The sequence below is a fragment of the Lissotriton helveticus genome, chromosome 1_2, assembly GCF_964261635.1.
Source record: "Lissotriton helveticus chromosome 1_2, aLisHel1.1, whole genome shotgun sequence".
Lineage (NCBI taxonomy): Eukaryota > Metazoa > Chordata > Amphibia > Caudata > Salamandridae > Lissotriton > Lissotriton helveticus.
The window spans coordinates 30,955,485-30,974,018 of NC_136058.1; positions in this window are offsets into that span (position 1 = coordinate 30,955,485).

Here is an 18,534-nt window from a genome sequence, read left to right on the forward strand (position 1 = left end):
CTCATGTCTGAGCATACCCTGCCACACTTATGGCGGCCAAAGCGGTACAAAAGGGGGTGGTGATGGATGGAGCATCTGAACCAATCAAACACTCTCACCCAGTCAAAAGATCTGGGTTTGATCCATCACCGTTCTTTAGCCCACTCTGCCACCCCAGTTCAGACATGGCTATATGCAAATCAGTCTGACCCTGTGCCTCATGGGAACAGTCCAGCCCGAACGGCCAAGCCATGCCTTCCCTGGACCGGAAACAAGCTTCCGAGGACCGGTTTCTGGCATTACAGCCGTCTTCAGCCCGGCTTGCTTGAATCCAGTGGCAAAGTGACCAAGGGACTCACATCTGAGCATACCCTGCCACACTTATGGTGGCCAAAGCGGTACAAAAGGGGGTGGTGATGGACGGAGCATCTGAACCAATCAAACACTCACACCCAGTCAAAAGATCTGGGTTTGATCCATCACCGTTCTTTAGCCCACTCTGCCACCCCAGTTCAGACATGGCTATATGCAAATCAGTCTGACCCTGTGCCTCATGGGAACAGTCCAGCCCGAACTGCCAAGCCATGCCTTCCCTGGACCGGAAACAAGCTTCCGAGGACCGGTTTCTGGCATTGCAGCCGTCTTCAGCCCGGCTTCCTTGAATCCAGTGGCAAAGTGAGCAAAGGACTCACGTCTGAGCATACCCTGTCACACTTATGGCGGCCAAAGCGGTACAAAAGGGGGTGGTGATGGACGGAGCATCTGAACCAATCAAACACTCACACCCAGTCAAAAGATCTGGGTTTGATCCATCACCGTTCTTTAGCCCACTCTGCCACCCCAGTTCAGACATGGCTATATGCAAATCAGTCTGACCCTGTGCCTCATGGGAACAGTCCAGCCCAAACTGCCAAGCCATGCCTTCCCTGGACCGGAAACAAGCTTCCGAGGACCGGTTCTGGCATTACAGCCATCTTCAGCCCGGCTTGCTTGAATCCAGTGGCAAAGTGAGCAAGGAACTCACGTCTGAGCATACCCTGCCACACTTATGGCGGCCAAAGCGGTACAAAAGGGGGTGGTGATGGACGGAGCATCTGAACCAATCAAACACTCACACCCAGTCAAAAGATCTGGGTTTGATCCATCACCGTTCTTTAGCTCACTCTGCCACCCCAGTTCAGACATGGCTATATGCAAATCAGTCTGACCCTGTGCCTCATGGGAACAGTCCAGCCCGAACTGCCAAGCCATGCCTTCCCTGGACCAGAAACAAGCTTCCGAGGACCGGTTTCTGGCATTACAGCCGTCTTCAGCCCGGCTTGCATGAATCCAGTGGCAAAGTGAGCAAGGGACTCACGTCTGAGCATACCCTGCCACACTTATGGCGGCCAAAGCGGTATAAAAGGGGGTGGTGATGGACGGAGCATCTGAACCAATCAAACACTCACACCCAGTCAAAAGATCTGGGTTTGATCCATCACCGTTCTTTAGCCCACTCTGCCACCCCAGTTCAGACATGGCTATATGCAAATCAGTCTGACCCTGTGCCTCAAGGGAACAGTCCAGCCCGAACTGCCAAGCCATGCCTTCCCTGGCCCGGAAACAAGCTTCCGAGGACCGGTTTCTGGCATTACAGCCGTCTTCAGCCCGGCTTGCTTGAATCCAGTGACAAAGTGAGCAAGGGACTCACGTATGAGCATACCCTGCCACACTTATGGCGGCCAAAGCGGTACAAAAGGGGGTGGTGATGGACGGAGCATCTGAATCAATCAAACACTCACACCCAGTCAAAAGATCTGGGTTTGATCCATCACCGTTCTTTAGCCCACTCTGCCACCCCAGTTCAGACATGGCTATATGCAAATCAGTCTGACCCTGTGCCTCATGGGAACAGTCCAGCCCGAACTGCCAAGCCATGCCTTCCCTGGACCGGAAACAAGCTTCCGAGGACCGGTTTCTGGCATTGCAGCCGTCTTCAGCCCGGCTTGCTTGAATCCAGTGGCAAAGTGAGCAAAGGACTCACGTCTGAGCATACCCTGCCACACTTATGGCGGCCAAAGCGGTACAAAAGGGGGTGGTGATGGACGGAGCATCTGAACCAATCAAACACTCACACCCAGTCAAAAGATCTGGGTTTGATCCATCACCGTTCTTTAGCCCACTCTGCCACCCCAGTTCAGACATGGCTATATGCAAATCAGTCTGAACCTGTGCATCATGGGAACAGTCCAGCCCAAACTGCCAAGCCATGCCTTCCCTGGACCAGAAACAAGCTTCCACGGACCGGTTTCTGGCATTACAGCCGTCTTCAGCCCGGCTTGCTTGAATCCAGTGGCAAAGTGAGCAAGGGACTCACGTCTGAGCATACCCTGCCACACTTATGGCAGCCAAAGCGGTACAAAAGGGGGTGGTGATGGACAGGGCATCTGAACCAATCAAACACTCACACCCAGTCAAAAGATCTGGGTTTGATCCATCACCGTTCTTTAGCCCACTCTCCCACCCCAGTTCAGACATGGCTATATGCAAATCAGTCTGACCCTGTGCCTCATGGGAACAGTCCAGCCCGAACTACCAAGCCATGCCTTCCCTGGACCGGAAACAAGCTTCCGAGGACCGTTTTCTGGCATTACAGCCGTCTTCAGCCCGGCATGCTTGAATCCAGTGGCAAAGTGAGCAAGGGACTCACGTCTGAGCATACCCTGCCACACTTATGGCGGCCAAAGCGGTACAAAAGGGGGTGGTGATGGACGGAGCATCTGAACCAATCAAACACTCACACCCAGTCAAAAGATCTGGGTTTGATCCATCACCGTTCTTTAGCCCACTCTGCCACCCCAGTTCAGACATGGCTATATGCAAATCAGTCTGACCCTGTTCCTCATGGGAACAGTCCAGCCCGAACTGCCAAGCCATGCCTTCCCTGGACCGGAAACAAGCTTCCGAGGACCGGTTTCTGGCAATACAGCCGTCTTCAGCCCGGCTTGCTTGAATCCAGTGGCAAAGTGAGCAAGGGACTCATGTCTGAGCATACCCTGCCACACTTATGTCGGCCAAAGCGGTACAAAAGGGGGTGTTGATGGACGGAGCATCTGAACCAATCAAACACTCACACCCAGTCAAAAGATCTGGGTTTGATCCATCACCGTTCTTTAGCCCACTCTGCCACCCCAGTTCAGACATGGCTATATGCAAATCAGTCTGTCCCTGTGCCTCATGGGAACAGTCCAGCCCGAACTGCCAAGCCATGCCTTCCCTGGACCGGAAACAAGCTTCCGAGGACCGGTTTCTGGCATTACAGCTGTCTTCAGCCCGGCTTGCTTGAATCCAGTGGCAAAGTGAGCAAGGGACTCACGTCTGAGCATACCATGCCACACTTATGGCGGCCAAAGCGGTACAAAAGGGGGTGGTGATGGACGGAGCATCTGAACCAATCAAACACTCACACCCAGTCAAAAGATCTGGGTTTGATCCATCACCGTTCTTTAGCCCACTCTGCCACCCCAGTTCAGACATGGCTATATGCAAATCAGTCTGACAATGTGCCTCATGGCAACAGTCTAGCCCGAACTGCCAAGCCATGCCTTCCCTGGACCGGAAACAAGCTTCCGAGGACCGGTTTCTGGCAATACAGCCGTCTTCAGCCCGGCTTGCTTGAATCCAGTGGCAAAGTTAGCAAGCGACTCACATCTGAGCATACCCTGCCACACTTATGGCGGCCAAAGCGGTACAAAAGGGGGTGGTGATGGACGGAGCATCTGAACCAATCAAACACTCACACCCAGTCAAAAGATCTGGGTTTGATCCATCACCGTTCTTTATCCCACTCTGCCACACCAGTTCAGACATGGCTATATGCAAATCAGTTTGACCCTGTGCCTCATGGGAACAGTCCAGCCCGAACTACCAAGCCATGCCTTCCCTGGACCGGAAACAAGCTTCCGAGGACCGGTTTCTGGCATTACAGCCGTCTTCAGCCCGGCATGCTTGAATCCAGTGGCAAAGTGAGCAAGGGACTCACGTCTGAGCATACCCTGCCACACTTATGGCGGCCAAAGCGGTACAAAAGGGGGTGGTGATGGACGGAGCATCTGAACCAATCAAACACTCACACCCAGTCAAAAGATCTGGGTTTGATCCATCACCGTTCTTTAGCCCACTCTGCCACCCCAGTTCAGACATGGCTATATGCAAATCAGTCTGACCCTGTGCCTCATGGGAACAGTCCAGCCCGAACTGCCAAGCCATGCCTTCCCTGGACCGGAAACAAGCTTCCGAGGACCGGTTTCTGGCAATACAGCCGTCTTAAGCCCGGCTTGCTTGAATCCAGTGGCAAAGTGAGCAAGGGACTCACGTCTGAGCATACCCTGCCACACTTATGGCGGCCAAAGCGGTACAAAAGGGGGTGGTGATGGACGGAGCATCTGAACCAATCAAACACTCACACCCAGTCAAAAGATCTGGGTTTGATCCATCACCGTTCTTTAGCCCACTCTGCCACCCCAGTTCAGACATGGCTATATGCAAATCAGTCTGACCCTGTTCCTCATGGGAACAGTCCAGCCCGAACTGCCAAGCCATGCCTTCCCTGGACCGGAAACAAGCTTCCGAGGACCGGTTTCTGGCATTACAGCCGTCTTCAGCCCGGCTTGCTTGAATCCAGTGGCAAAGTGAGCAAGGGATTCACGTATGAGCATACCCTGCCAGACTTATGGCGGCCAAAGCGGTACAAAAGGGGGTGGTGATGGACGGAGCATCTGAACCAATAAAACACTCACACCCAGTCAAAAGATCTGGGTTTGATCCATCACCCTTCTTTAGCCCACTCTGCCACCCCAGTTCAGATATGGCTATATGCAAATCAGTCTGACCCTGTGCCTCATGGGAACAGTCCAGCCTGAACTGCCAAGCCATGCCTTCCCTGGACCGGAAACAAGCTTCCGAGGACTGGTTTCTGGCATTGCACCCGTCTTCAGCCCGGCTTGCTTGAATCCAGTGGCAAAGTGAGCAAGGAACTCACGTCCGAGCATACCCTGCCACACTTATGGCGGCCAAAGCGGTACAAAAGGGGGTGGTGATGGACGGAGCATCTGAACCAATCAAACACTCACACCCAGTCAAAAGATCTGGGTTTGATCCATCACCGTTCTTTAGCCTACTCTGCCACCCCAGTTCAGACATGGCTATATGCAAATCAGTCTGACCCTGTGCATCATGGGAACAGTCCAGCCCGAACTGTCAAGCCATGCCTTCCTTGGACCAGAAACAAGCTTCCGAGGACCGGTTTCTGGCATTACAGCCGTCTTCAGCCCGGCTTGCATGAATCCAGTGGCAAAGTGAGCAAGGGACTCACGTCTGAGCATACCCTGCCACACTTATGGCGGCCAAAGCGGTACAAAAGGGGGTGGTGATGGACGGAGCATCTGAACCAATCAAACACTCACACCCAGTCAAAAGATCTGGGTTTGATCCATCACCGTTCTTTAGCCCACTCTGCCACCCCAGTTCAGACATGGCTATATGCAAATCAGTCTGACCCTGTGCCTCAAGGGAACAGTCCAGCCCGAACTGCCAAGCCATGCCTTCCCTGGCCCGGAAACAAGCTTCCGAGGACCGGTTTCTGGCATTACAGCCGTCTTCAGCCCGGCTTGCTTGAATCCAGTGACAAAGTGAGCAAGGGACTCACGTATGAGCATACCCTGCCACACTTATGGCGGCCAAAGCGGTACAAAAGGGGGTGGTGATGGACGGAGCATCTGAATCAATCAAACACTCACACCCAGTCAAAAGATCTGGGTTTGATCCATCACCGTTCTTTAGCCCACTCTGCCACCCCAGTTCAGACATGGCTATATGCAAATCAGTCTGACCCTGTGCCTCATGGGAACAGTCCAGCCCGAACTGCCAAGCCATGCCTTCCCTGGACCGGAAACAAGCTTCCGAGGACCGGTTTCTGGCATTGCAGCCGTCTTCAGCCCGGCTTGCTTGAATCCAGTGGCAAAGTGAGCAAAGGACTCACGTCTGAGCATACCCTGTCACACTTATGGCGGCCAAAGCGGTACAAAAGGGGGTGGTGATGGACGGAGCATCTGAACCAATCAAACAGTCACACCCAGTCAAAAGATCTGGGTTTGATCCATCACCGTTCTTTAGCCCACTCTGCCACCCCAGTTCAGACATGGCTATATGCAAATCAGTCTGACCCTGTGCCTCATGGGAACAGTCCAGCCCAAACTGCCAAGCCATGCCTTCCCTGGACCGGAAACAAGCTTCCGAGGACCGGTTCTGGCATTACAGCCATCTTCAGCCCGGCTTGCTTGAATCCAGTGGCAAAGTGAGCAAGGAACTCACGTCTGAGCATACCCTGCCACACTTATGGCGGCCAAAGCGGTACAAAAGGGGGTGGTGATGGACGGAGCATCTGAACCAATCAAACACTCACACCCAGTCAAAAGATCTGGGTTTGATCCATCACCGTTCTTTAGCCCACTCTGCCACCCCAGTTCAGACATGGCTATATGCAAATCAGTCTGACCCTGTTCCTCATGGGAACAGTCCAGCCCGAACTGCCAAGCCATGCCTTCCCTGGACCGGAAACAAGCTTCCGAGGACCGGTTTCTGGCAATACAGCCGTCTTCAGCCCGGCTTGCTTGAATCCAGTGGCAAAGTGAGCAAGGGACTCATGTCTGAGCATACCCTGCCACACTTATGTCGGCCAAAGCGGTACAAAAGGGGGTGTTGATGGACGGAGCATCTGAACCAATCAAACACTCACACCCAGTCAAAAGATCTGGGTTTGATCCATCACCGTTCTTTAGCCCACTCTGCCACCCCAGTTCAGACATGGCTATATGCAAATCAGTCTGTCCCTGTGCCTCATGGGAACAGTCCAGCCCGAACTGCCAAGCCATGCCTTCCCTGGACCGGAAACAAGCTTCCGAGGACCGGTTTCTGGCATTACAGCTGTCTTCAGCCCGGCTTGCTTGAATCCAGTGGCAAAGTGAGCAAGGGACTCACGTCTGAGCATACCATGCCACACTTATGGCGGCCAAAGCGGTACAAAAGGGGGTGGTGATGGACGGAGCATCTGAACCAATCAAACACTCACACCCAGTCAAAAGATCTGGGTTTGATCCATCACCGTTCTTTAGCCCACTCTGCCACCCCAGTTCAGACATGGCTATATGCAAATCAGTCTGACAATGTGCCTCATGGCAACAGTCTAGCCCGAACTGCCAAGCCATGCCTTCCCTGGACCGGAAACAAGCTTCCGAGGACCGGTTTCTGGCAATACAGCCGTCTTCAGCCCGGCTTGCTTGAATCCAGTGGCAAAGTTAGCAAGCGACTCACATCTGAGCATACCCTGCCACACTTATGGCGGCCAAAGCGGTACAAAAGGGGGTGGTGATGGACGGAGCATCTGAACCAATCAAACACTCACACCCAGTCAAAAGATCTGGGTTTGATCCATCACCGTTCTTTATCCCACTCTGCCACACCAGTTCAGACATGGCTATATGCAAATCAGTTTGACCCTGTGCCTCATGGGAACAGTCCAGCCCGAACTACCAAGCCATGCCTTCCCTGGACCGGAAACAAGCTTCCGAGGACCGGTTTCTGGCATTACAGCCGTCTTCAGCCCGGCATGCTTGAATCCAGTGGCAAAGTGAGCAAGGGACTCACGTCTGAGCATACCCTGCCACACTTATGGCGGCCAAAGCGGTACAAAAGGGGGTGGTGATGGACGGAGCATCTGAACCAATCAAACACTCACACCCAGTCAAAAGATCTGGGTTTGATCCATCACCGTTCTTTAGCCCACTCTGCCACCCCAGTTCAGACATGGCTATATGCAAATCAGTCTGACCCTGTGCCTCATGGGAACAGTCCAGCCCGAACTGCCAAGCCATGCCTTCCCTGGACCGGAAACAAGCTTCCGAGGACCGGTTTCTGGCAATACAGCCGTCTTAAGCCCGGCTTGCTTGAATCCAGTGGCAAAGTGAGCAAGGGACTCACGTCTGAGCATACCCTGCCACACTTATGGCGGCCAAAGCGGTACAAAAGGGGGTGGTGATGGACGGAGCATCTGAACCAATCAAACACTCACACCCAGTCAAAAGATCTGGGTTTGATCCATCACCGTTCTTTAGCCCACTCTGCCACCCCAGTTCAGACATGGCTATATGCAAATCAGTCTGACCCTGTTCCTCATGGGAACAGTCCAGCCCGAACTGCCAAGCCATGCCTTCCCTGGACCGGAAACAAGCTTCCGAGGACCGGTTTCTGGCATTACAGCCGTCTTCAGCCCGGCTTGCTTGAATCCAGTGGCAAAGTGAGCAAGGGATTCACGTATGAGCATACCCTGCCAGACTTATGGCGGCCAAAGCGGTACAAAAGGGGGTGGTGATGGACGGAGCATCTGAACCAATAAAACACTCACACCCAGTCAAAAGATCTGGGTTTGATCCATCACCCTTCTTTAGCCCACTCTGCCACCCCAGTTCAGATATGGCTATATGCAAATCAGTCTGACCCTGTGCCTCATGGGAACAGTCCAGCCTGAACTGCCAAGCCATGCCTTCCCTGGACCGGAAACAAGCTTCCGAGGACTGGTTTCTGGCATTGCACCCGTCTTCAGCCCGGCTTGCTTGAATCCAGTGGCAAAGTGAGCAAGGAACTCACGTCCGAGCATACCCTGCCACACTTATGGCGGCCAAAGCGGTACAAAAGGGGGTGGTGATGGACGGAGCATCTGAACCAATCAAACACTCACACCCAGTCAAAAGATCTGGGTTTGATCCATCACCGTTCTTTAGCCTACTCTGCCACCCCAGTTCAGACATGGCTATATGCAAATCAGTCTGACCCTGTGCATCATGGGAACAGTCCAGCCCGAACTGTCAAGCCATGCCTTCCTTGGACCAGAAACAAGCTTCCGAGGACCGGTTTCTGGCATTACAGCCGTCTTCAGCCCGGCTTGCATGAATCCAGTGGCAAAGTGAGCAAGGGACTCACGTCTGAGCATACCCTGCCACACTTATGGCGGCCAAAGCGGTACAAAAGGGGGTGGTGATGGACGGAGCATCTGAACCAATCAAACACTCACACCCAGTCAAAAGATCTGGGTTTGATCCATCACCGTTCTTTAGCCCACTCTGCCACCCCAGTTCAGACATGGCTATATGCAAATCAGTCTGACCCTGTGCCTCAAGGGAACAGTCCAGCCCGAACTGCCAAGCCATGCCTTCCCTGGCCCGGAAACAAGCTTCCGAGGACCGGTTTCTGGCATTACAGCCGTCTTCAGCCCGGCTTGCTTGAATCCAGTGACAAAGTGAGCAAGGGACTCACGTATGAGCATACCCTGCCACACTTATGGCGGCCAAAGCGGTACAAAAGGGGGTGGTGATGGACGGAGCATCTGAATCAATCAAACACTCACACCCAGTCAAAAGATCTGGGTTTGATCCATCACCGTTCTTTAGCCCACTCTGCCACCCCAGTTCAGACATGGCTATATGCAAATCAGTCTGACCCTGTGCCTCATGGGAACAGTCCAGCCCGAACTGCCAAGCCATGCCTTCCCTGGACCGGAAACAAGCTTCCGAGGACCGGTTTCTGGCATTGCAGCCGTCTTCAGCCCGGCTTGCTTGAATCCAGTGGCAAAGTGAGCAAAGGACTCACGTCTGAGCATACCCTGTCACACTTATGGCGGCCAAAGCGGTACAAAAGGGGGTGGTGATGGACGGAGCATCTGAACCAATCAAACAGTCACACCCAGTCAAAAGATCTGGGTTTGATCCATCACCGTTCTTTAGCCCACTCTGCCACCCCAGTTCAGACATGGCTATATGCAAATCAGTCTGACCCTGTGCCTCATGGGAACAGTCCAGCCCAAACTGCCAAGCCATGCCTTCCCTGGACCGGAAACAAGCTTCCGAGGACCGGTTCTGGCATTACAGCCATCTTCAGCCCGGCTTGCTTGAATCCAGTGGCAAAGTGAGCAAGGAACTCACGTCTGAGCATACCCTGCCACACTTATGGCGGCCAAAGCGGTACAAAAGGGGGTGGTGATGGACGGAGCATCTGAACCAATCAAACACTCACACCCAGTCAAAAGATCTGGGTTTGATCCATCACCGTTCTTTAGCTCACTCTGCCACCCCAGTTCAGACATGGCTATATGCAAATCAGTCTGACCCTGTGCCTCATGGGAACAGTCCAGCCCGAACTGCCAAGCCATGCCTTCCCTGGACCAGAAACAAGCTTCCGAGGACCGGTTTCTGGCATTACAGCCGTCTTCAGCCCGGCTTGCATGAATCCAGTGGCAAAGTGAGCAAGGGACTCACGTCTGAGCATACCCTGCCACACTTATGGCGGCCAAAGCGGTATAAAAGGGGGTGGTGATGGACGGAGCATCTGAACCAATCAAACACTCACACCCAGTCAAAAGATCTGGGTTTGATCCATCACCGTTCTTTAGCCCACTCTGCCACCCCAGTTCAGACATGGCTATATGCAAATCAGTCTGACCCTGTGCCTCAAGGGAACAGTCCAGCCCGAACTGCCAAGCCATGCCTTCCCTGGCCCGGAAACAAGCTTCCGAGGACCGGTTTCTGGCATTACAGCCGTCTTCAGCCCGGCTTGCTTGAATCCAGTGACAAAGTGAGCAAGGGACTCACGTATGAGCATACCCTGCCACACTTATGGCGGCCAAAGCGGTACAAAAGGGGGTGGTGATGGACGGAGCATCTGAATCAATCAAACACTCACACCCAGTCAAAAGATCTGGGTTTGATCCATCACCGTTCTTTAGCCCACTCTGCCACCCCAGTTCAGACATGGCTATATGCAAATCAGTCTGACCCTGTGCCTCATGGGAACAGTCCAGCCCGAACTGCCAAGCCATGCCTTCCCTGGACCGGAAACAAGCTTCCGAGGACCGGTTTCTGGCATTGCAGCCGTCTTCAGCCCGGCTTGCTTGAATCCAGTGGCAAAGTGAGCAAAGGACTCACGTCTGAGCATACCCTGCCACACTTATGGCGGCCAAAGCGGTACAAAAGGGGGTGGTGATGGACGGAGCATCTGAACCAATCAAACACTCACACCCAGTCAAAAGATCTGGGTTTGATCCATCACCGTTCTTTAGCCCACTCTGCCACCCCAGTTCAGACATGGCTATATGCAAATCAGTCTGAACCTGTGCATCATGGGAACAGTCCAGCCCAAACTGCCAAGCCATGCCTTCCCTGGACCAGAAACAAGCTTCCACGGACCGGTTTCTGGCATTACAGCCGTCTTCAGCCCGGCTTGCTTGAATCCAGTGGCAAAGTGAGCAAGGGACTCACGTCTGAGCATACCATGCCACACTTATGGCAGCCAAAGCGGTACAAAAGGGGGTGGTGATGGACAGGGCATCTGAACCAATCAAACACTCACACCCAGTCAAAAGATCTGGGTTTGATCCATCACCATTCTTTAGCCCACTCTCCCACCCCAGTTCAGACATGGCTATATGCAAATCAGTCTGACCCTGTGCCTCATGGGAACAGTCCAGCCCGAACTACCAAGCCATGCCTTCCCTGGACCGGAAACAAGCTTCCGAGGACCGTTTTCTGGCATTACAGCCGTCTTCAGCCCGGCATGCTTGAATCCAGTGGCAAAGTGAGCAAGGGACTCACGTCTGAGCATACCCTGCCACACTTATGGCGGCCAAAGCGGTACAAAAGGGGGTGGTGATGGACGGAGCATCTGAACCAATCAAACACTCACACCCAGTCAAAAGATCTGGGTTTGATCCATCACAGTTCTTTAGCCCACTCTGCCACCCCAGTTCAGACATGGCTATATGCAAATCAGTCTGACCCTGTTCCTCATGGGAACAGTCCAGCCCGAACTGCCAAGCCATGCCTTCCCTGGACCGGAAACAAGCTTCCGAGGACCGGTTTCTGGCATTACAGCCGTCTTCAGCCCGGCTTGCTTGAATCCAGTGGCAAAGTGAGCAAGGGACTCATGTCTGAGCATACCCTGCCACACTTATGTCGGCCAAAGCGGTACAAAAGGGGGTGTTGATGGACGGAGCATCTGAACCAATCAAACACTCACACCCAGTCAAAAGATCTGGGTTTGATCCATCACAGTTCTTTAGCCCACTCTGCCACCCCAGTTCAGACATGGCTATATGCAAATCAGTCTGTCCCTGTGCCTCATGGGAACAGTCCAGCCCGAACTGCCAAGCCATGCCTTCCCTGGACCGGAAACAAGCTTCCGAGGACCGGTTTCTGGCATTACAGCTGTCTTCAGCCCGGCTTGCTTGAATCCAGTGGCAAAGTGAGCAAGGGACTCACGTCTGAGCATACCATGCCACACTTATGGCGGCCAAAGCGGTACAAAAGGGGGTGGTGATGGACGGAGCATCTGAACCAATCAAACACTCACACCCAGTCAAAAGATCTGGGTTTGATCCATCACCGTTCTTTAGCCCACTCTGCCACCCCAGTTCAGACATGGCTATATGCAAATCAGTCTGACAATGTGCCTCATGGCAACAGTCCAGCCCGAACTGCCAAGCCATGCCTTCCCTGGACCGGAAACAAGCTTCCGAGGACCGGTTTCTGGCAATACAGCCGTCTTCAGCCCGGCTTGCTTGAATCCAGTGGCAAAGTGAGCAAGCGACTCACATCTGAGCATACCCTGCCACACTTATGGCGGCCAAAGCGGTACAAAAGGGGGTGGTGATGGACGGAGCATCTGAACCAATCAAACACTCACACCCAGTCAAAAGATCTGGGTTTGATCCATCACCGTTCTTTATCCCACTCTGCCACACCAGTTCAGACATGGCTATATGCAAATCAGTTTGACCCTGTGCCTCATGGGAACAGTCCAGCCCGAACTACCAAGCCATGCCTTCCCTGGACCGGAAACAAGCTTCCGAGGACCGGTTTCTGGCATTACAGCCGTCTTCAGCCCGGCATGCTTGAATCCAGTGGCAAAGTGAGCAAGGGACTCACGTCTGAGCATACCCTGCCACACTTATGGCGGCCAAAGCGGTACAAAAGGGGGTGGTGATGGACGGAGCATCTGAACCAATCAAACACTCACACCCAGTCAAAAGATCTGGGTTTGATCCATCACCGTTCTTTAGCCCACTCTGCCACCCCAGTTCAGACATGGCTATATGCAAATCAGTCTGACCCTGTGCCTCATGGGAACAGTCCAGCCCGAACTGCCAAGCCATGCCTTCCCTGGACCGGAAACAAGCTTCCGAGGACCGGTTTCTGGCAATACAGCCGTCTTAAGCCCGGCTTGCTTGAATCCAGTGGCAAAGTGAGCAAGGGACTCACGTCTGAGCATACCCTGCCACACTTATGGCGGCCAAAGCGGTACAAAAGGGGGTGGTGATGGACGGAGCATCTGAACCAATCAAACACTCACACCCAGTCAAAAGATCTGGGTTTGATCCATCACCGTTCTTTAGCCCACTCTGCCACCCCAGTTCAGACATGGCTATATGCAAATCAGTCTGACCCTGTTCCTCATGGGAACAGTCCAGCCCGAACTGCCAAGCCATGCCTTCCCTGGACCGGAAACAAGCTTCCGAGGACCGGTTTCTGGCATTACAGCCGTCTTCAGCCCGGCATGCTTGAATCCAGTGGCAAAGTGAGCAAGGGACTCACGTCTGAGCATACCCTGCCACACTTATGGCGGCCAAAGCGGTACAAAAGGGGGTGGTGATGGATGGAGCATCTGAACCAATCAAACACTCACACCCAGTCAAAAGATCTGGGTTTGATCCATCACCGTTCTTTAGCCCACTCGGCCACCCCAGTTCAGACATGGCTATATGCAAATCAGTCTGACCCTGTGGTGCATTGGAACAGTCCAGCCCGAACTGCCAAGCCATGCCTTCCCTGGACCGGAAACAAGCTTCCGAGGACGGGTTTCTGGCAATACAGCCATCTTCAGCCCGGCTTGCTTGAATCCAGTGGCAAAGTGAGCAAGGGACTCACGTCTGAGCATACCCTGCCACACTTATGGCGGCCAAAGCGGTACAAGAGGGGGTGGTGATGGACGGAGCATCCGAACCAATCAAACACTCACACCCAGTCAAAAGATCTGGGTTTGATCCATCACCGTTCTTTAGCCTACTCTGCCACCCCAGTTCAGACATGGCTATATGCAAATCAGTCTGACCCTGTGCATCATGGGAACAGTCCAGCCCGAACTGCCAAGCCATGCCTTCCCTGGACCAGAAACAAGCTTCCGAGGACCGGTTTCTGGCATTACAGCCGTCTTCAGCCCGGCTTGCATGAATCCAGTGGCAAAGTGAGCAAGGGACTCACGTCTGAGCATACCCTGCCACACTTATGGCGGCCAAAGCGGTACAAAAGGGGGTGGTGATGGACGGAGCATCTGAACCAATCAAACACTCACACCCAGTCAAAAGATCTGGGTTTGATCCATCACCGTTCTTTAGCCCACTCTGCCACCTCAGTTCAGACATGGCTATATGCAAATCAGTCTGACCCTGTGCCTCAAGGGAACAGTCCAGCCCGAACTGCCAAGCCATGCCTTCCATGGACCGGAAACAAGCTTCCGAGGACCGGTTTCTGGCATTGCAGCCGTCTTCAGCCCGGCTTGCTTGAATCCAGTGACAAAGTGAGCAAGGGACTCACGTCTGAGCATACCCTGCCACACTTATGGCGGCCAAAGCGGTACAAAAGGGGGTGGTGATGGACGGAGCATCTGAACCAATCAAACACTCACACCCAGTCAAAAGATCTGGGTTTGATCCATCACCGTTCTTTAGCCCACTCTGCCACCCCAGTTCAGACATGGCTATATGCAAATCAGTCTGACCCTGTGCCTCATGGGAACAGTCCAGCCCAAACTGCCAAGCCATGCCTTCCCTGGACCGGAAACAAGCTTCCGAGGACCGGTTCTGGCATTACAGCCATCTTCAGCCCGGCTTGCTTGAATCCAGTGGCAAAGTGAGCAAGGAACTCACGTCTGAGCATACCCTGCCACACTTATGGCGGCCAAAGCGGTACAAAAGGGGGTGGTGATGGACGGAGCATCTGAACCAATCAAACACTCACACCCAGTCAAAAGATCTGGGTTTGATCCATCACCGTTCTTTAGCTCACTCTGCCACCCCAGTTCAGACATGGCTATATGCAAATCAGTCTGACCCTGTGCCTCATGAGAACAGTCCAGCCCGAACTGCCAAGCCATGCCTTCCCTGGACCAGAAACAAGCTTCCGAGGACCGGTTTCTGGCATTGCAGCCGTCTTCAGCCCGGTTTGCTTGAATCCAGTGGCAAAGTGAGCAAGGGACTCACGTCTGAGCATACCCTGCCACACTTATGGCGGCCAAAGCGGTACAAGAGGGGGTGGTGATGGACGGAGCATCCGAACCAATCAAACACTCACACCCAGTCAAAAGATCTGGGTTTGATCCATCACCGTTCTTTAGCCTACTCTGCCACCCCAGTTCAGACATGGCTATATGCAAATCAGTCTGACCCTGTGCCTCATGGGAACAGTCCAGCCCGAACTGCCAAGCCATGCCTTCCCTGGACCAGAAACAAGCTTCCGAGGACCGGTTTCTGGCATTACAGCCGTCTTCAGCCCGGCTTGCATGAATCCAGTGGCAAAGTGAGCAAGGGACTGACGTCTGAGCATACCCTGCCACACTTATGGCAGCCAAAGCGGTACAAAAGGGGGTGGTGATGGACAGGGCATCTGAACCAATCAAACACTCACACCCAGTCAAAAGATCTGGGTTTGATCCATCACCGTTCTTTAGCCCACTCTCCCACCCCAGTTCAGACATGGCTATATGCAAATCAGTCTGACCCTGTGCCTCATGGGAACAGTCCAGCCCGAACTACCAAGCCATGCCTTCCCTGGACCGGAAACAAGCTTCCGAGGACCGGTTTCTGGCATTACAGCCGTCTTCAGCCCGGCATGCTTGAATCCAGTGGCAAAGTGAGCAAGGGACTCACGTCTGAGCATACCCTGCCACACTTATGGCGGCCAAAGCGGTACAAAAGGGGGTGGTGATGGACGGAGCATCTGAACCAATCAAACACTCACACCCAGTCAAAAGATCTGGGTTTGATCCATCACCGTTCTTTAGCCCACTCTGCCACCCCAGTTCAGACATGGCTATATGCAAATCAGTCTGACCCTGTTCCTCATGGGAACAGTCCAGCCCGAACTGCCAAGCCATGCCTTCCCTGGACGGGAAACAAGCTTCCGAGGACCGGTTTCTGGCATTACAGCCGTCTTCAGCCCGGCTTGCTTGAATCCAGTGGCAAAGTGAGCAAGGGACTCATGTCTGAGCATACCCTGCCACACTTATGTCGGCCAAAGCGGTACAAAAGGGGGTGGTGATGGACGGAGCATCTGAACCAATCAAACACTCACACCCAGTCAAAAGATCTGGGTTTGATCCATCACCGTTCTTTAGCCCACTCTGCCACCCCAGTTCAGACATGGCTATATGCAAATCAGTCTGTCCCTGTGCCTCATGGGAACAGTCCAGCCCAAACTGCCAAGCCATGCCTTCCCTGGACCGGAAACAAGCTTCCGAGGACCGGTTTCTGGCATTACAGCTGTCTTCAGCCCGGCTTGCTTGAATCCAGTGGCAAAGTGAGCAAGGGACTCACGTCTGAGCATACCATGCCACACTTATGGCGGCCAAAGCGGTACAAAAGGGGGTGGTGATGGACGGAGCATCTGAACCAATCAAACACTCACACCCAGTCAAAAGATCTGGGTTTGATCCATCACCGTTCTTTAGCCCACTCTGCCACCCCAGTTCAGACATGGCTATATGCAAATCAGTCTGACAATGTGCCTCATGGCAACAGTCCAGCCCGAACTGCCAAGCCATGCCTTCCCTGGACCGGAAACAAGCTTCCGAGGACCGGTTTCTGGCAATACAGCCGTCTTCAGCCCGGCTTGCTTGAATCCAGTGGCAAAGTGAGCAAGCGACTCACATCTGAGCATACCCTGCCACACTTATGGCGGCCAAAGCGGTACAAAGGGGGGTGGTGATGGACGGAGCATCTGCACCAATCAAACACTCACACCCAGTCAAAAGATCTGGGTTTGATCCATCACCGTTCTTTATCCCACTCTGCCACACCAGTTCAGACATGGCTATATGCAAATCAGTTTGACCCTGTGCCTCATGGGAACAGTCCAGCCCGAACTACCAAGCCATGCCTTCCCTGGACCGGAAACAAGCTTCCGAGGACCGGTTTCTGGCATTACAGCCGTCTTCAGCCCGGCATGCTTGAATCCAGTGGCAAAGTGAGCAAGGGACTCACGTCTGAGCATACCCTGCCACACTTATGGCGGCCAAAGCGGTACAAAAGGGGGTGGTGATGGACGGAGCATCTGAACCAATCAAACACTCACACCCAGTCAAAAGATCTGGGTTTGATCCATCACCGTTCTTTAGCCCACTCTGCCACCCCAGTTCAGACATGGCTATATGCAAATCAGTCTGACCCTGTGCCTCATGGGAACAGTCCAGCCCGAACTGCCAAGCCATGCCTTCCCTGGACCGGAAACAAGCTTCCGAGGACCGGTTTCTGGCAATACAGCCGTCTTCAGCCCGGCTTGCTTGAATCCAGTGGCAAAGTGAGCAAGGGACTCACGTCTGAGCATACCCTGCCACACTTATGGCGGCCAAAGCGGTACAAAAGGGGGTGGTGATGGACGGAGCATCTGAACCAATCAAACACTCACACCCAGTCAAAAGATCTGGGTTTGATCCATCACCGTTCTTTAGCCCACTCTGCCACCCCAGTTCAGACATGGCTATATGCAAATCAGTCTGACCCTGTTCCTCATGGGAAAAGTCCAGCCCGAACTGCCAAGCCATGCCTTCCCTGGACCGGAAACAAGCTTCCGAGGACCGGTTTCTGGCATTACAGCCGTCTTCAGCCCGGCATGCTTGAAACCAGTGGCAAAGTGAGCAAGGGACTCACGTCTGAGCATACCCTGCCACACTTATGGCGGCCAAAGCGGTACAAAAGGGGGTGGTGATGGACGCAGCATCTGAACCAATCAAACACTCACACCCAGTCAAAAGATCTGGGTTTGATCCATCACCGTTCTTTAGCCCACTCTGCCACCCCAGTTCAGACATGGCTATATGCAAATCAGTCTGACCCTGTGGTTCATTGGAACAGTCCAGCCCGAACTGCCAAGCCATGCCTTCCCTGGACCGGAAACAAGCTTCCGAGGACCGGTTTCTGGCAATACAGCCATCTTCAGCCCGGCTTGCTTGAATCCAGTGGCAAAGTGAGCAAGGGACTCATGTCTGAGCATACCCTGCCACACTTATGTCGGCCAAAGCGGTACAAAAGGGGGTGGTGATGGACGGAGCATCTGAACCAATCAAACACTCACACCCAGTCAAAAGATCTGGGTTTGATCCATCACCGTTCTTTAGCCCACTCTGCCACCCCAGTTCAGACATGGCTATATGCAAATCAGTCTGTCCCTGTGCCTCATGGGAACAGTCCAGCCCGAACTG